General features: G+C 37.0%; 1 non-coding gene across 1 annotated transcript; it reads right to left on the reverse strand.

The window, feature by feature from the left end:
• Positions 1-466: 466 nt before the first annotated feature.
• Positions 467-539, reverse strand: Trnak-cuu (transfer RNA lysine (anticodon CUU)). The gene has a single exon. It is a non-coding gene; the product is annotated as a tRNA-Lys (tRNA).
• Positions 540-13,927: the final 13,388 nt, after the last annotated feature.

Here is a 13,927-nt window from a genome sequence, read left to right on the forward strand (position 1 = left end):
CATTTTGATCTTTACGCGCTCCATTGCTTGCCTGTTTGTATGCCGCAGCTGTCTCGTTCGCAAGTGTCAAATATGATTGACGTGCGACGGCATTTGCAAAAATTATAAATAAACTTCTGAAAAGGTGATTAATTTTTCGCCACTTTGAGTTTCATATAAAAGACAACTTAAAAAATTTAACTTGAAAATAACGCGCATAAAATTTTAAAAATTATGCTTTGTGTGTAGTCAATATTTGAATATTAAAAAAATATTAAAAAAAAAATTATTAAAAAAAAAATCCGCAAATTTTTGGTACCTGTTACCAAATAATTGCTTCTTCTTTTCATTTTTATGCAGTTAAGGCATTTTCGATTTTTTTTGTATAGTGTGGGTTATATTTTAGTAAACAAACTCAACATGCATAGTTAAGAAGATTTATATATAAAGTAATAAATATTTAATTTCTATAAAAAAACATTTTCTCCGCCCAACGTGGGGCTCGAACCCACGACCCTGAGATTAAGAGTCTCATGCTCTACCGACTGAGCTAGCCGGGCACTATGACCGCAAGCAGCCAAATTTCACACTAGAACATGGCGCTACATACATACACACATACATATATGAGTGCCAATAGCGAGATGTAGTCAATTATTTGTTAGCGAGAACATTTGTGTCCACATATCGGCAGCAAATTAATAAGCACTGCTAAACGAGATTTACTTACATAAGAGATGTGCCGTCCTGTGTGCATAGCCATCGCATCAAAACAAGGCAGCACCACACACGCACACATGTAGATGAGCTACAAAAACTGCTGTTATGCGTACACTTGGAGGTCACTTGCGCTTACGTAGGAGGCGATTTTATCTTTTATCAAAATTCGAAATATTTTTAATTTGAAATTTCTGCGTTGTGCAGCAAAATCCAGTTATGATTGCAGTTAGTATCCAGGCGTCCCGTCGTTTCATGCTTGTTAATGCCGACGATTGTTTGAGGTTGTAGGTGGGCCATGACGTTTTGCATTTCGTCTGGTCTTTCCACCTACATGCAATCCGCGATTCGCAGGTATTTTAGGGAAATTGTACAAGACTGCATCTAACAGTGTGAATACCGATGCTGCAAGAACGTTATTCATGGCAGATCCCCCTCTTGCCAGTTCATCCGCTTTTTCGTTGCCTTCAATGTTCCGATGTCCCGGGACCCAGATTAAGATTACTTTAAGGTTTTCACTCAAGGTGGTGAGGCTATTCCTACTTTGTTCCACCACTTGCAGGCACTTGTACGCGTACATAAATTTACTCAATTAACTAAATAATATTGAAATTTTTAATTTTTTCAATTTTTAATTATTTCAATTTTTAATGTTTTCAATTTTCAATTTTTAATTTTTCCAATTTTTAATTTTTTCAATTTTTAATTTTTCCAATTTTTAATTATTTCAATTTTTAATGTTTTCAATTTTTAATTTTTTCAATTTTTAATTTTTTCAATTTTCAATTTTTAATTTTTTCAATTTTTAATTTTTCCAATTTTTAATTTTTTCAATTTTTATTTTTTTTCAATTTTTAATTTTTTCAATTTTTAATTTATTCGGTCTAATGTATTCTAGCTATTTTTTATGTCTAGCCAACTTTTTATTTTCGATGCCAACACTTCAGCTTCTTCATTTTTATTGTTTGCTATTTTTATTACTCCTGCCTTTCTTTGTTCATAGAAACCAAACTGTTCGCGTTAATCATTTGAGCTTTTGTTTCTTGCTATTCTGCTAATTAATTGATAATATCTAAATTAATAAAATCAATGAAAAAGTCAATAAACTGTTGTGTTCTACAAAACTCATATCAATACAAGATTTCTTAAGCACTTCTGCCTGCCTAACCAGTTTGCTTTTGCTTAGATTTTATTCAATTTTTTAGCAGCTGTCGAGGGCAACTTTCGATGCTGGCGAAAAATTAATCAATACAAACACAAAAAAAAAAAGAAAGAAGAAGAATAGAATTAAAAAAATTAGACACTGATTAGCATATGGAGTATTAACTAATCAAAATATCAGAAGAGTTTAACTGAAGTAAAATCGAACTATGAAACAATAAAATTATTGGAGGAATCATTAGTCTTTTTGTTACGTGGATTATACTGCTTATCTATATATATAAAAGAAAGTCATGTTAGTTACACTATTTATAACTCGAGAACGGCTGAACCGATTTGGCTGAAAATTGGTGGAGAGGTAGTTTAGAACCAGGAGACGGTTGGTTGGTTGGTTGGTTAGAGTGGTGATTCATCCAGAATCCAACTAGCGCTTCCGCACCATTTTGTTGCCACATCCTCGTTACCAAATTGTTTAACAGTTATTTGCAGCAGGACTATATCCAGTCTGTGCGGTTTAGGAACCTTATTAGGTTGTTGACGTCTACGCCAGACAGTTGCTCGAGACTCTCGAACAGCGGTTTGCCCAGGGTTAACATTCTGTCCTTCCATAGGGCAGGGCATTCACAGAGGAAATGGAAGATTGTTTCTTTTTCCTCCGGTTGTTTACAACTATGACAGTATGTGTTGTGAGGGATACCCATTTTGGCGGCTTGTTCTCCGATAGACCAGAAGCCAGTTATGACTGCCGTAAGTCTGCAGGTGTCCCGTCGTTTCATGTTTATTAATGTCAACGATTGCTTGAGGTTGTAGGTGGGCCATAACGTTCTGCTGATTTTGCATTTCGTCTGGTTTCTCCATCTACAATCTGCAATTCGAAGGTATTTTAGGGAAATTGCATTCTTGACCGCACCTAGTGGAGTGAGTACTGGTACTGCAAGAGCGCTATTCATGGCAGATCCCCCTCTTGCCAGTTCATCAGCTTTTTCGTTACCTTCTATGTTCCGGTGTCCCGGGACCCAAATCAAGGTTACTCTATGGTTTTCACTCAAGTTGGTGAGGCTATTCCTACTTTGCTCCACCACTTTAGAGGTTGTTATAGTCGCGTCCAGCGCCTGGATTGCGGCTTGGCTATCCGAAAGAATAGCGATATTGCCCTTAAAAGAAAAATCTGCGATTAGTAACCTACAGGCTTCCCCAATTGCTAGTACTAGCCAGGAGACGGGCATAGGATACTTTTTATCCCATTCGAACGCGTTTCCGTGAAGTCACTATAAAATGTGGTATAACAAAAGCACATCTGATATGGAATGACAAAACGCAAAAGACAGCTAAACGTAATTTTGTCTATGGTTAAGTAGAAAATATAATAATATAAATTTTGTCAGAAATATATAATCACAGTAATTTGTATTCTCTTTGAATCATCATTATCAATGCCGCGACCAAGACGATCGAATCTCTCCCGACAAAGCCGTAATGCAAGAAGGATACGAAACATTGCGAATGAAACGACTGGAGAAGCACAAGGAATTGCCCGTGAAGAGCGCCGCGTTAGTATGGCTCGACTTCGTGCTTCTCGATCCTAAGAGCAAAGCCAGGCAGCCCGTGAAACGGCTCGGTTGGCAATGTGAAATCGTCGAGCGAATAACAAAGATAAACAAGTAGATCATTTTCGACGCACAAGAAGAGAATTATCAAGTGCTGATTTGAATCGAGCAGCGTTTCGATATGATTGCAACACTGATTACTGCTTGCATCCTAGCGCTTGCATTGGGCCAATGAACGTTGTTTGCGAGTATTGTGGCGCATTGTGCTGCCTTAGTGGAATAGTGAAATTGCCATTATTGAATCCGCGACCTGAGCCATTGCATTCATTGCTTTGTGGCGAAACACCAGAATCACGTAATTTTCTTGCAAACACTCAAAAATACAATGGTTGTGTCCAAATGACCTCATTTGGGGCAGGAATTATGGAAGAATTAGAATTTAATCCGATATTGAAGGTATTTATTGATATGTTTTTGAACTTACTATAATTATCCATACGTACTTTGTTTGCTGATTATAAGTAAAGTGTTTATAAATAAAAAATGGCTTTGCTTTTTATAGATACAAGGACAGATTCACCATCGTATTGGATCATTGCAATCTCTCGAAGACGCACAGCATAAATCTTTACAAATATACTTCATGGGCAACATGGAAAAACAACACGATCTACGTCAAGGGATCAATGCAAGAGTGCTTTGGAACGCATGCCAAATGATGACTACAAAGTCGTGATCAGAGCAGATAAACGGCATGTTAGGGTCGGAAAACCAACTGCGTTGTTTGTTCTTGCACCTGATAATAAAACAAAAAATTTCGTGTATCACAAGGTGCTTAACTGAAGAGTGCAATCTATTAAAGCTTCATTGAAATACTTGAATAATAAAAAAATTAACTTAATAAAATCAAAAATCTGCTTTTTTATTGCCTCTAGGGTGGAAAAAAGTTCGCCGGGGCAGCTAGTTGTAAATAATAAAGGAAAATATATTATTGATTAATAAATACTTTAAACATCTTTTTTATTAATTTTAAAACCAGCTTTAAAAACACACGAACTTATGGACTGACCTGATATATGCAAGAAAACACCCTACACCGAAAGTGGCAAAAATAAGGTCCATATGCTAGTGCTAAGTACCGACATTTGTACGTACGAGTATATCCGACATATGAGCGTATCGAATGAGTGATCTTTGAGCGTACATAAACAAAAGAAATACTAAACTTCGAAGGCTGGAAGACAGCATGAACGATTTTAGTAACTTTTAAACTTACAAACTATTTATAATTTATGATTCTTTAGTCTACCAGTAAGTAACTGCATATTTAAACAATTAAAAAATCAACTAGGGCGCTGTTATCTCTCTGCTGGCACTTGTAGCTCGCAACCTTGAATTTAATTGAACGTCGGTATGTGGAGTAGCGTAGGCAATGCCGCAAGCCAAAATCATGGCGTAGCCACAAAATGTAGTGATAACATCAATAACAACTAAAGAGATGAATAGATGTAACACAATTTTGAAGCTTAAATACAAACTTAAATTATAACAAAACTAAAAAATAGCATCCACAAATTTTAACACAAGGTTCTTAGGCCTCTTTATGAACCATTAGCGCGGCGATTTTTTACCTTAATTTACATTTTTTTTTTTTACCAACAAAAAATACCAAAGGCAAATGGTCAGTCGAGCATTGACCGAATAACTTTCCGGTCAAAAAGAACATGAAAATAAAAATAATACAAACACACAAATATATACACGCAGATATATATAAACTTGGTGAATGAATGAACTTCCTGTGCCGTAAATTTGCTTGGCTCAACAATAAAGAAAATAATTCACGCAGTTCCTTTTAGAGGCATTTTTTTGCTGTAATATTTAAAGTCTTTAAGCTACGAGTATTTTTTTTTGTGATTAAAATTTAATGCATATTTTGAATGGGAAGTCTTTTTCAGCAAATTTATAATTTATGAATGATAAATGGTGATTTTTGAAATGTGCCTTTGCGTATATCGATTTTTTTTGGCGCAATTTTCGATGACATTCCGACGTAATTTTTGCCGATTTAAGCATAATTTTTGCTCTATTCAGGCAATCTCGCTTGAATAATCTTATTTTCAGTTCATTCACATGAACTACATTTTTGAGACGATTTCACAGAAAATAGGGCGGTAAAGAACACCAGTCGTTCCCACGACAGTCGGTTCTACGTAACCGGAACGACCCGGATTTATATCCGGCCAAGCACTGCCACTTCAGCAGCATTCCTCAATATGCATGGAGAATGTTTATGCTGTTACAACAACAACAACCAGTCTTAAATGGGGCCAGCTTAAATGTTTACTTCTCTTGTCTTAGGCAAGACTGTCCAGAGAAGTTCCGCACGCCTTTTCGCCAGCGTTCTGGACAAGCTCATGTGCCAACTCACCGTGCGCCCTAGAGGCTTTACATGATTTCTCAGCAGGCAACTGGAGGACTTGAACTTTGCTGACGATATTTCTCTGCTATCGCATCAGTTGATTGATATGCAAGCGAAGGCGAACGAACTATTAACCCTTTGGATCCGGAGCCGCTCGACGGACAAGCGTCGCTGAGGACGAGAGGTATTGGAGTGCGAAGTAAAGAAAATAAATACGTTGAACGTTTGGCTTTAAGGCTTTATTTAGACAAAAGAAAAAAATTTCATAAATTATAAACAAACTGCTATCAGTGCTAATGTTTAAATGCCCGAGTGGATTCTTTATTGCACAGATTTCACTTTCACTTGACGAAGTAATGCCGTCATCTTCTGTCTTATCAGATTCAAAGTAATATTCGTCAGAACTGTCACTATCTAACGTATCACCTCTAGATCACTTAGGCATCGTGCGTAGGATAAAATATATAAAGAGCCTGTTGGTTCTTCTGGCAGTGATACTAAGATACTGAATTGAAGAACTGAAAATCGTTCTAACTCTACCGTCGTCTCACATCGTAAGTTTATATTATAAGGAAGATAAGACTTCATCGCTAATGGCCCCTAATGAAAACGTGACTCTTTTACTATACCTATGCGTATCTTATCGCTCAGAACGACAGACGTCGCGAGCCTTGCAGCTACGAACTAATTTGGACGGCTATATGCCAACACGCGTCCGGAACGGTGAAACAGTTTGCGCGGCTACATGCCGACACGGGTCCCCAAAGGGTTAAACCTGGCACGCACGGTTGGGCTGGAAGTTCCAAAAGGTCGCGAAAAGCAAGGCACTCAGAATCAACATCACCAACAATAATAAAGTACTGATTTGCTTTTTGTGGGTGATGTAGGGTTCGAAATGCCTTCGCACTTACAGCGACCTTCGTCTACTGCGTTGAGTGGTGTGTACACTAAAACAATCCCTCCACTACTTCTGTGCAGACACCCTTCCGGGGACTACTTTCTGCATTACTTCGGGAGCGCCCAGAATGGCATCCATATAGGACTAATTCTATTCACCACACACCTGGGTTCACCGTATTCGTAGCCAGCTTTCATGCTATAGGCTCGTCTCTATTGTGTCTTTCTCTGTGAGGTTTCGCTTTGCTGCGCTGTGTCGAGATCTACCTGTTTTCCTTTCTCGTGTATTTCTTTACCGCGTTTCAGCTGTCCTCGCATTCGAGCTTTTTGCTGCTTATGTCGCTCGGCGCGATGTCGCCAATTTGCTTTCTCAGAGCATCTTTTTCCGCATACTGCGTAATGGTGATGGACAAAGAAGTGGAGTTCGTTGATAGCTTCTGCTAGTTGGACTGCACTAAAGCCGGTGGAGCAGAGGAGAACGTCAATAACAGATTAAGCAAGGCAAGCGCTGCATTCGGGCACTTATGTAAATTTGGGCAAACTCGCAAATCAGAATATTCAAGTCAAGTCAAGATGCATGTGTCAAGTCGACGTGGCTATATGGAAGTGACACGTGGCTTGTTTCGAAAGCGATCACGCAGAAGCTTCAATGCATCCCCAACAAATGACAATAACATGCAAAATATTCTAGCCCAACATAATACGTAACGTATAAATCTGGAGACAAACGAACGAAGAGCCCATCTTACGCCAGCTCATACGCAGGAAATGGAGTTGGATAGGCCTCGCTCTTAGAAACCACTTCATAGCATCATAAGAACGGCTCTGGTGTGGAATCTTCAGGGAAGCAGAAGCTTCCTGCCAAAGAACACCTGGAGAAAATCCATCCTGCATGACTTATCCTCCATAAGCACAAGCTGGGACAATGCTCAGACAATAGCATCAAACCGTGAAGCCTTGTAGAGTCACCATTACTCGTTACAATAATACTGATAGCAACGCGAAATGTCATGGAGGTGGTCATCAAAAGACTGCAACGTCACGTGAAATGGTTCAAAAAGCGAAGAAACGAATTGAACGAAATCCCCGACGAAGTGCCAATCAAATGGCGAAAGAACTGAAAATGTCTGACCATTGCATTCGTCGTATACTGAAAAAGGATCCCAAAGTCCAGCCATACAAGATACATACGGCGCATGATCTTACACCAAAGCAGCAACAAGTCAGATTTGAGAGAGCAAAGGAGTTGCTTCGCTTAGACGAAAGTGGTCAATTTCCGTGTTCCGAAAGTTGTGTTTTCTGAAGAGAAAATGTTCCAAATTGAGCAATTCGTAAGCTCCCAAAACGATAGGGTTTATTTGACCGACTGTTCATACGAGAATTTGAGTCTTTAATCGGCCAGCAGAAGGCAGCACCCGACACAGGTAATGATTTGGGTCGCTGTAACCGCAGATGGGCGCCCTTCAATCATTTTCATCCAGCCGGGCGTCAAAGTAAATGCGAAATAATATCGGGAAAGTATTCTGGAGGTTGCTTTGAAGCCGTGGGCAGACAAAAATTTCGGTGGCAGACCATGGACGTTTCAACAGGACTCGGCACCGTCTCACAAAGCTCGAGTGAACCAAGAATGTGTAAAAAACAACGTTACGAACTTCGGAACATCAACACAATGGTCTTGAAATTCAGCAGACGCTAATTCGTAGGATTATTCTCTTTGGTCCATTTTGGAGAGCAAATTCGGAACTAAAAGATTCACTAGTCTCGAGGCGCTGAAAAAAGCCATTGTCCACGAGTGGCCCAAAATACCTACAAGTCACATTCGGGCAGCTTGCGATGCGTTTCTGGACCGTCTCAAGGCAATAATCAAGGCAAAAGGTGGTCATGTCGAGCAAAAGTAAATTTATGCTTAATTTTGTATTATTTTCACACATTTTTTACTTTGAATTGAATAAAAGTAATTTTCCAAACTAAATTTATGCTCTTTTTAATTGGTTACACTTCGAGTGCCAGGTCCTGTAACAAAGATACTCGAACTTGAAAGACCTTGTGTAAGTTTAGAAAATTGTTGTATACACATCAGAGCTTAGCATAAATCGTTTTATAAGAAAATTGAAAATTAAAAACTTAATTTCGCATTTTATGCCAATTTTGCTATTCAATAATAATTCACAATTTGTTAGCTAATTTATTAATTTTAATACCAATTATAACCCTTCATTGCTAACTCGTAGATGCGCTTGCCGTCTATGCAAACGTTAAAGCGACCATAATTATTTGAAAAAATAAAATAAAAATAAAAATATATATAATATATATATATAAATACATTTATATAGCCACATATCCACATAATATGCATACAAATTTACCCTCTTAGAGCATCACTGCAGACTCACTTAAATTACGCGACTTCCAAAGAATTTTCAAAAGTTATTCGGAAAGATTTTACAGATTGCTGCTGCTGCTGTTCATTTGCGCTTCAACTAACTCCAACAATTTCAAGTACATCAGATATTCGTTCTATGCAATTAACTTTAATTAACGACTTTGTTTGTGACTGCTGGGCATACTGGACACCAGGCACACATAGAGACACACGTACACACAGGGGCATACATACATACACACATACACATCTCTGCTCCGGTACTGCTGATTCTGTATAAAAGAAATACGCTGGGGTTGGCCATCAGCGGAGCTGTGTTTGTTGGTGTCATGTGGAGAGTTGTTAAAGTATCATAAGCATGAATGAAATAAATGGGTTTGAAAGTGAAACAAAAGCCTCCACGAGTTGTTAGAGTAACTTTTTCTAGCTAACTAATTTAAATACTCGCATTCCCTAGCTCAGCTATTTTTTAGGCTTTTGTGTATTCATCCCCCTGCAAGTCAAGCGCATTCGCTCACTGTAAGTAACTGTGCTTGTAACTCGCTTACCACCGGATAATACAAACAGTCTAGAATATTTGGTTCAGTGCCATAATTTAATCGTCAATGTCACGCGATTGTTGTAAAAAGGTTGGCTATGCGGTCTTTGAAGTATGAAATGCTTCGTCTCACGTTTAGGTATTTAGAAAATAGCGGACAAAATTTTTGTAGGTACGTAATTTTGGTAGTTATCTTATTTATTTCTAAAGAAAAAATAAATTAACATAAAAATGCAATAAAAAAAATATATAAAAGTTTGACCCGATTTCAGTGATGGTGCAGAATGTATTATGCTTTAATTATTTCCTGGAAGCTTTAAAAGCTTTTGGAAATTGAAAAAAAAATAAAAAATAAAAACTATGTATGCATGTCTGAGTCAATTTCTGTACTTATGTTGAGCTTTTGAAGCTTTTGAAAAAAAAAAAAATGTCTTCATGTCTGAGTCAATTTCGGTGATAATGTTGAGCTTTTGAAGCTTTTGAAAATGGCGTACGTAAAAATTTAATTGCTTCTCTAATTTTTACAAATATTTGCGGCATGCTAAAGTATTTGAGGCCCTATGTTTCATCTAGGAACTATGTGAAAATATATACCTATATAAAGAATTTGTTAGGTTCTCAAAAAAGTTTGGGCTAAGTTGGTGATATCATTCTGCAAGCTTTTTGGAGCAGCAAACGAATGAAATAGCCGCATGCAGGCATTATTGTGTACCTGATTCTCATACTTAATCCTCCGTTCGACACCTTTTTTAAAACCTTCGGTTGGGCATTCGTGTTCGCCCCTTTTTTCGTTCTGTTCGAAGATCTTTTCTAAAAGATTATATCCATAAATCGATAGAAAATTAGATTTTTGGAAGCTAGTTGGAAGCTCAAGTCGTTAGCTTTAATAGAAATATGCTAAATTTACGCCCAGAGTAGAATAAGCCTGGCCAGACTGGACCCAGGTGCACAACGGAGGGTTAAATTGCGGTTTCCAGCCAACAAATGAAAGCTCCATGAAAGCTTAATGAAAGCTCCATGAAAGCTCATTTTCAATTTTTTCTTCTAAAGGTGAAATGTATGATTCGTTTTAAAGCCTTAAAAAGTTGTTAGCCAAGTAATAAAAACTTCATAATGTAAAATTTGCAGAATACTAAAAAATTAGCTGCTCAAAAATTAATAATGCAAAAACAAAACAAAAAAAATAATAAATATAAAAAATAAAGCTTCTACTAATTCCTCAAATGAAACAGCTGGCTACAGTAATTACGCCTGCTCTTCGAATAGTTTCAAAACGCTCGATAATTTGCTTTTGAGCGTCCAGAGCGAATGAAATAGTAATGAAAGCTCTATGTTATCATATTTTCTGCCAAAAACCAGCTTTTTTTCTTCTTTACTGCAAAAGCTTTGGAAATAAAAGCTTGCAGATTATTACGTCTTAGTTGAGTAAATAAATGAATGCGAAGGGAGTGCAATTAAATTTTAAAAATTAAATTGTTTGGAGCTTTGAAATGAAGTAATAAAAGCTTTCACTTTTTATTTAAAATTTTTGATGAAAATATTTTTCAATGTTAAAAAACAGCTATAAATACAACAATAACAATAAATAATTGGCAAGTGCACTTGCGTTAGGTGTTTGGCTGAGGGACCTACAGTTTTAAGCCGACTCTCAAAAGCAAATGTTTTTTACATGGCAGAAATACACCCGGATGTTTGCCATTGCTATTAGAAAAAAACCTTTCTATGTTTTTTCTGTTTCATGCACGGAGATTGGAACCTACACACTCCCGAATGATAGTCATGCACCAACCCATACGGCAGCGCCGACAGCCGTTCCCACGACAGTCGGTTCTACGTAACCGGAACGACCCCGATTTATATCCCGCCAAAGACTGTCTCTTAAGCAACATTCCCCGTTTCTGTATGGAGAATGTTTATGCTGCTACAACAACAACAGCTGCGCCGACCGTGAAGAATCTCGCCAAAAGTTCTAATTAAAAGCAGTGGAGCTGCCATGAAAAGTTTCTGGAGTTTTCCTTATTTTCGGATTAAATGTGGAAATTGGCTTTATATGGTTTTTATTAGACATTGAGCCATACTTTTATATAAAAATAACGGTTTCTCTGTGCTCAAGGCTTCAAATCAGTTGACATTCATCACCAAATCAGTGAAGTGTATGGTGAAAACATTATGAGTGATGGAATGGTGCGGAAATGGGTTAGAGCCTTTAAAGATGACCGCACAAACATTCATGATGAGGAACAAAGTCGAAGACCTTCAGTCATTACTGATGAATTGATTCAAAAAGCGGAATGTAAAGTGGAAGATTCACGATTTCGTCCTTACCTGAAAAGTTTCCTGCTGTCTCAAGAAGTGTTCTTTACGAAATTGTGTCCGAACGTTTAAATGATCGGAAATTGTGTTCACGCTGGGTGCCAAAAATGTTGACTGATGAGCACAAAACCAAAAGATTGGGCAGTGCATTGAGTTTTCTCGAACGGAACAGTAACGAGGGGAATGATTTTCTAAGCCAAGAGAGAAGGCTACCCATGTTTAGCCCACGTTACACGGGAATCGAAGCAGCAATCAATGGAATGGCGGCATTCATCATCCCCTAGGAAAGTAAAATTCAAACAAAGTGAAAATGACTGTGAAGCCGTGGTTGTCCAAACAGGCGGTAATCTTCTTTGACGATGGCATACAAAAGCTGGTCCCAAGATACGATAAATGTGCCTCAATACTAAGGGGAATTATGTAGAAAAGTAGAGTAAAGTATGGTTTTTCAAGTGAATAAATTATTTTTGGAAAAATATTACTTATTATTTTTTATGGCAAAACGGTACTTACTTTAAAAACACGCCTCGTAATTGAGAATAAAATATGGAAATAATGCAGACATGCAACTAAAGTAAAGCTTTTTAAGCTTCCATAGAACGCGAAAGCTTAAAGATAATCACTTTTACAAGTGCATAAATATTTTTAGTTTCAAACTCCTTATAAAAACATAAAAGCTCTAAAGTAATATTTTTATTATTTGAATTTATGCAATACTAATGTTTCTAATGCCTTCTGGCAGAAAAATGTGAAACACAGATGGCGCTACAAGCAGAAGAAGGCGTTGTTTCTGAGCAACGACAGGTGGGCATTTCCACTACTTAGGACTGGTAGCGGCAGGTTAATCACCTACCCTGTCAGAAATCAAAACAGATTAACGAAACCAACGCAAGACTGAGTATTGTCGAGGCCCTTTACGTCCGAGAAGAGTGAGCAAGGACAAAAAAAAAATACTAATGTAGAACCCAGTCGTAAAAATACGCATTATTTGGGTACGGGAAAGAAGCTCGCGTAAAGGAAATAAAGGCATATTGGCCAATAAGTTCTAAAGAATGAACGTTTTGAAGGCAAAAAGTGCTAAAACCCAGTATGAAAGCAAGTAAGAGAGTTGCATAACTTGGCAGATTAACTGTAAAACAGCTTTAAGTTATTCAAACAAAAGCCATATTAAAATTTTTTCAACCTAATTACCGCCTTTGTTTGCAGTTTGCTGCCTTTTTTCGCATAATTAAGCAAAAAATAAAATACAAATTCTTAGTAGTTGCTACTAAACACAAATGCACGAGCATAAATGTATGCATGTATGCATGTCTGTATGTATGCGGATATTCGGAAATTTAAAATTTTCAAAATCTAAAAACATTCCAGGTAAATCCATAAAAAAAATATAAAAAAAAAATCTAAGTAGGAAACTAAAAATGGTCATAAAGTGCGGCATACGGAATAACTCATGGAAATTCTAATTTAAAAACAACACGCAAGCTGAGTAAACATAACAAAAATAAAAAACAAAAAAATCAAACAACAAAAATTACTATTTAAATAAACCAATGATATAAGATGACAAACAAAGCTGAAAAAATAACGGAACTTCAATGAAAAAACAAAAGTCAAACAAACCGAAAAGCTAAGCTTACAAAAACCAAAAACAAAAATGAGAAAAATACAAATTCAGAACAAGCTTTTTTTTCACTCTTTGCATTTCATTATTTGTGACGCTTTGTTTGTTTTGTGTAAAATATTTTAATGACTACTGTCATTAAGAAGAGAAAAATCAACAAAAAAAGACAACAGTCAAGAGCGAGGTAAAAACAAATGAGCTGAATACAAATAAAATTACAGAAAAAAAATAATCGAAGCTGGGCTCTGTCAAACTGAACTAAATTAAATTTTCAAGAGCATTCGCCATAAAAAGAACAGCCATGGAGAAATCAAATAGAATAAAAAGGCAAAATACGGATTTTAAT

The sequence above is a fragment of the Anastrepha obliqua genome, chromosome 4 (genome assembly GCF_027943255.1).
Source record: "Anastrepha obliqua isolate idAnaObli1 chromosome 4, idAnaObli1_1.0, whole genome shotgun sequence".
Lineage (NCBI taxonomy): Eukaryota > Metazoa > Arthropoda > Insecta > Diptera > Tephritidae > Anastrepha > Anastrepha obliqua.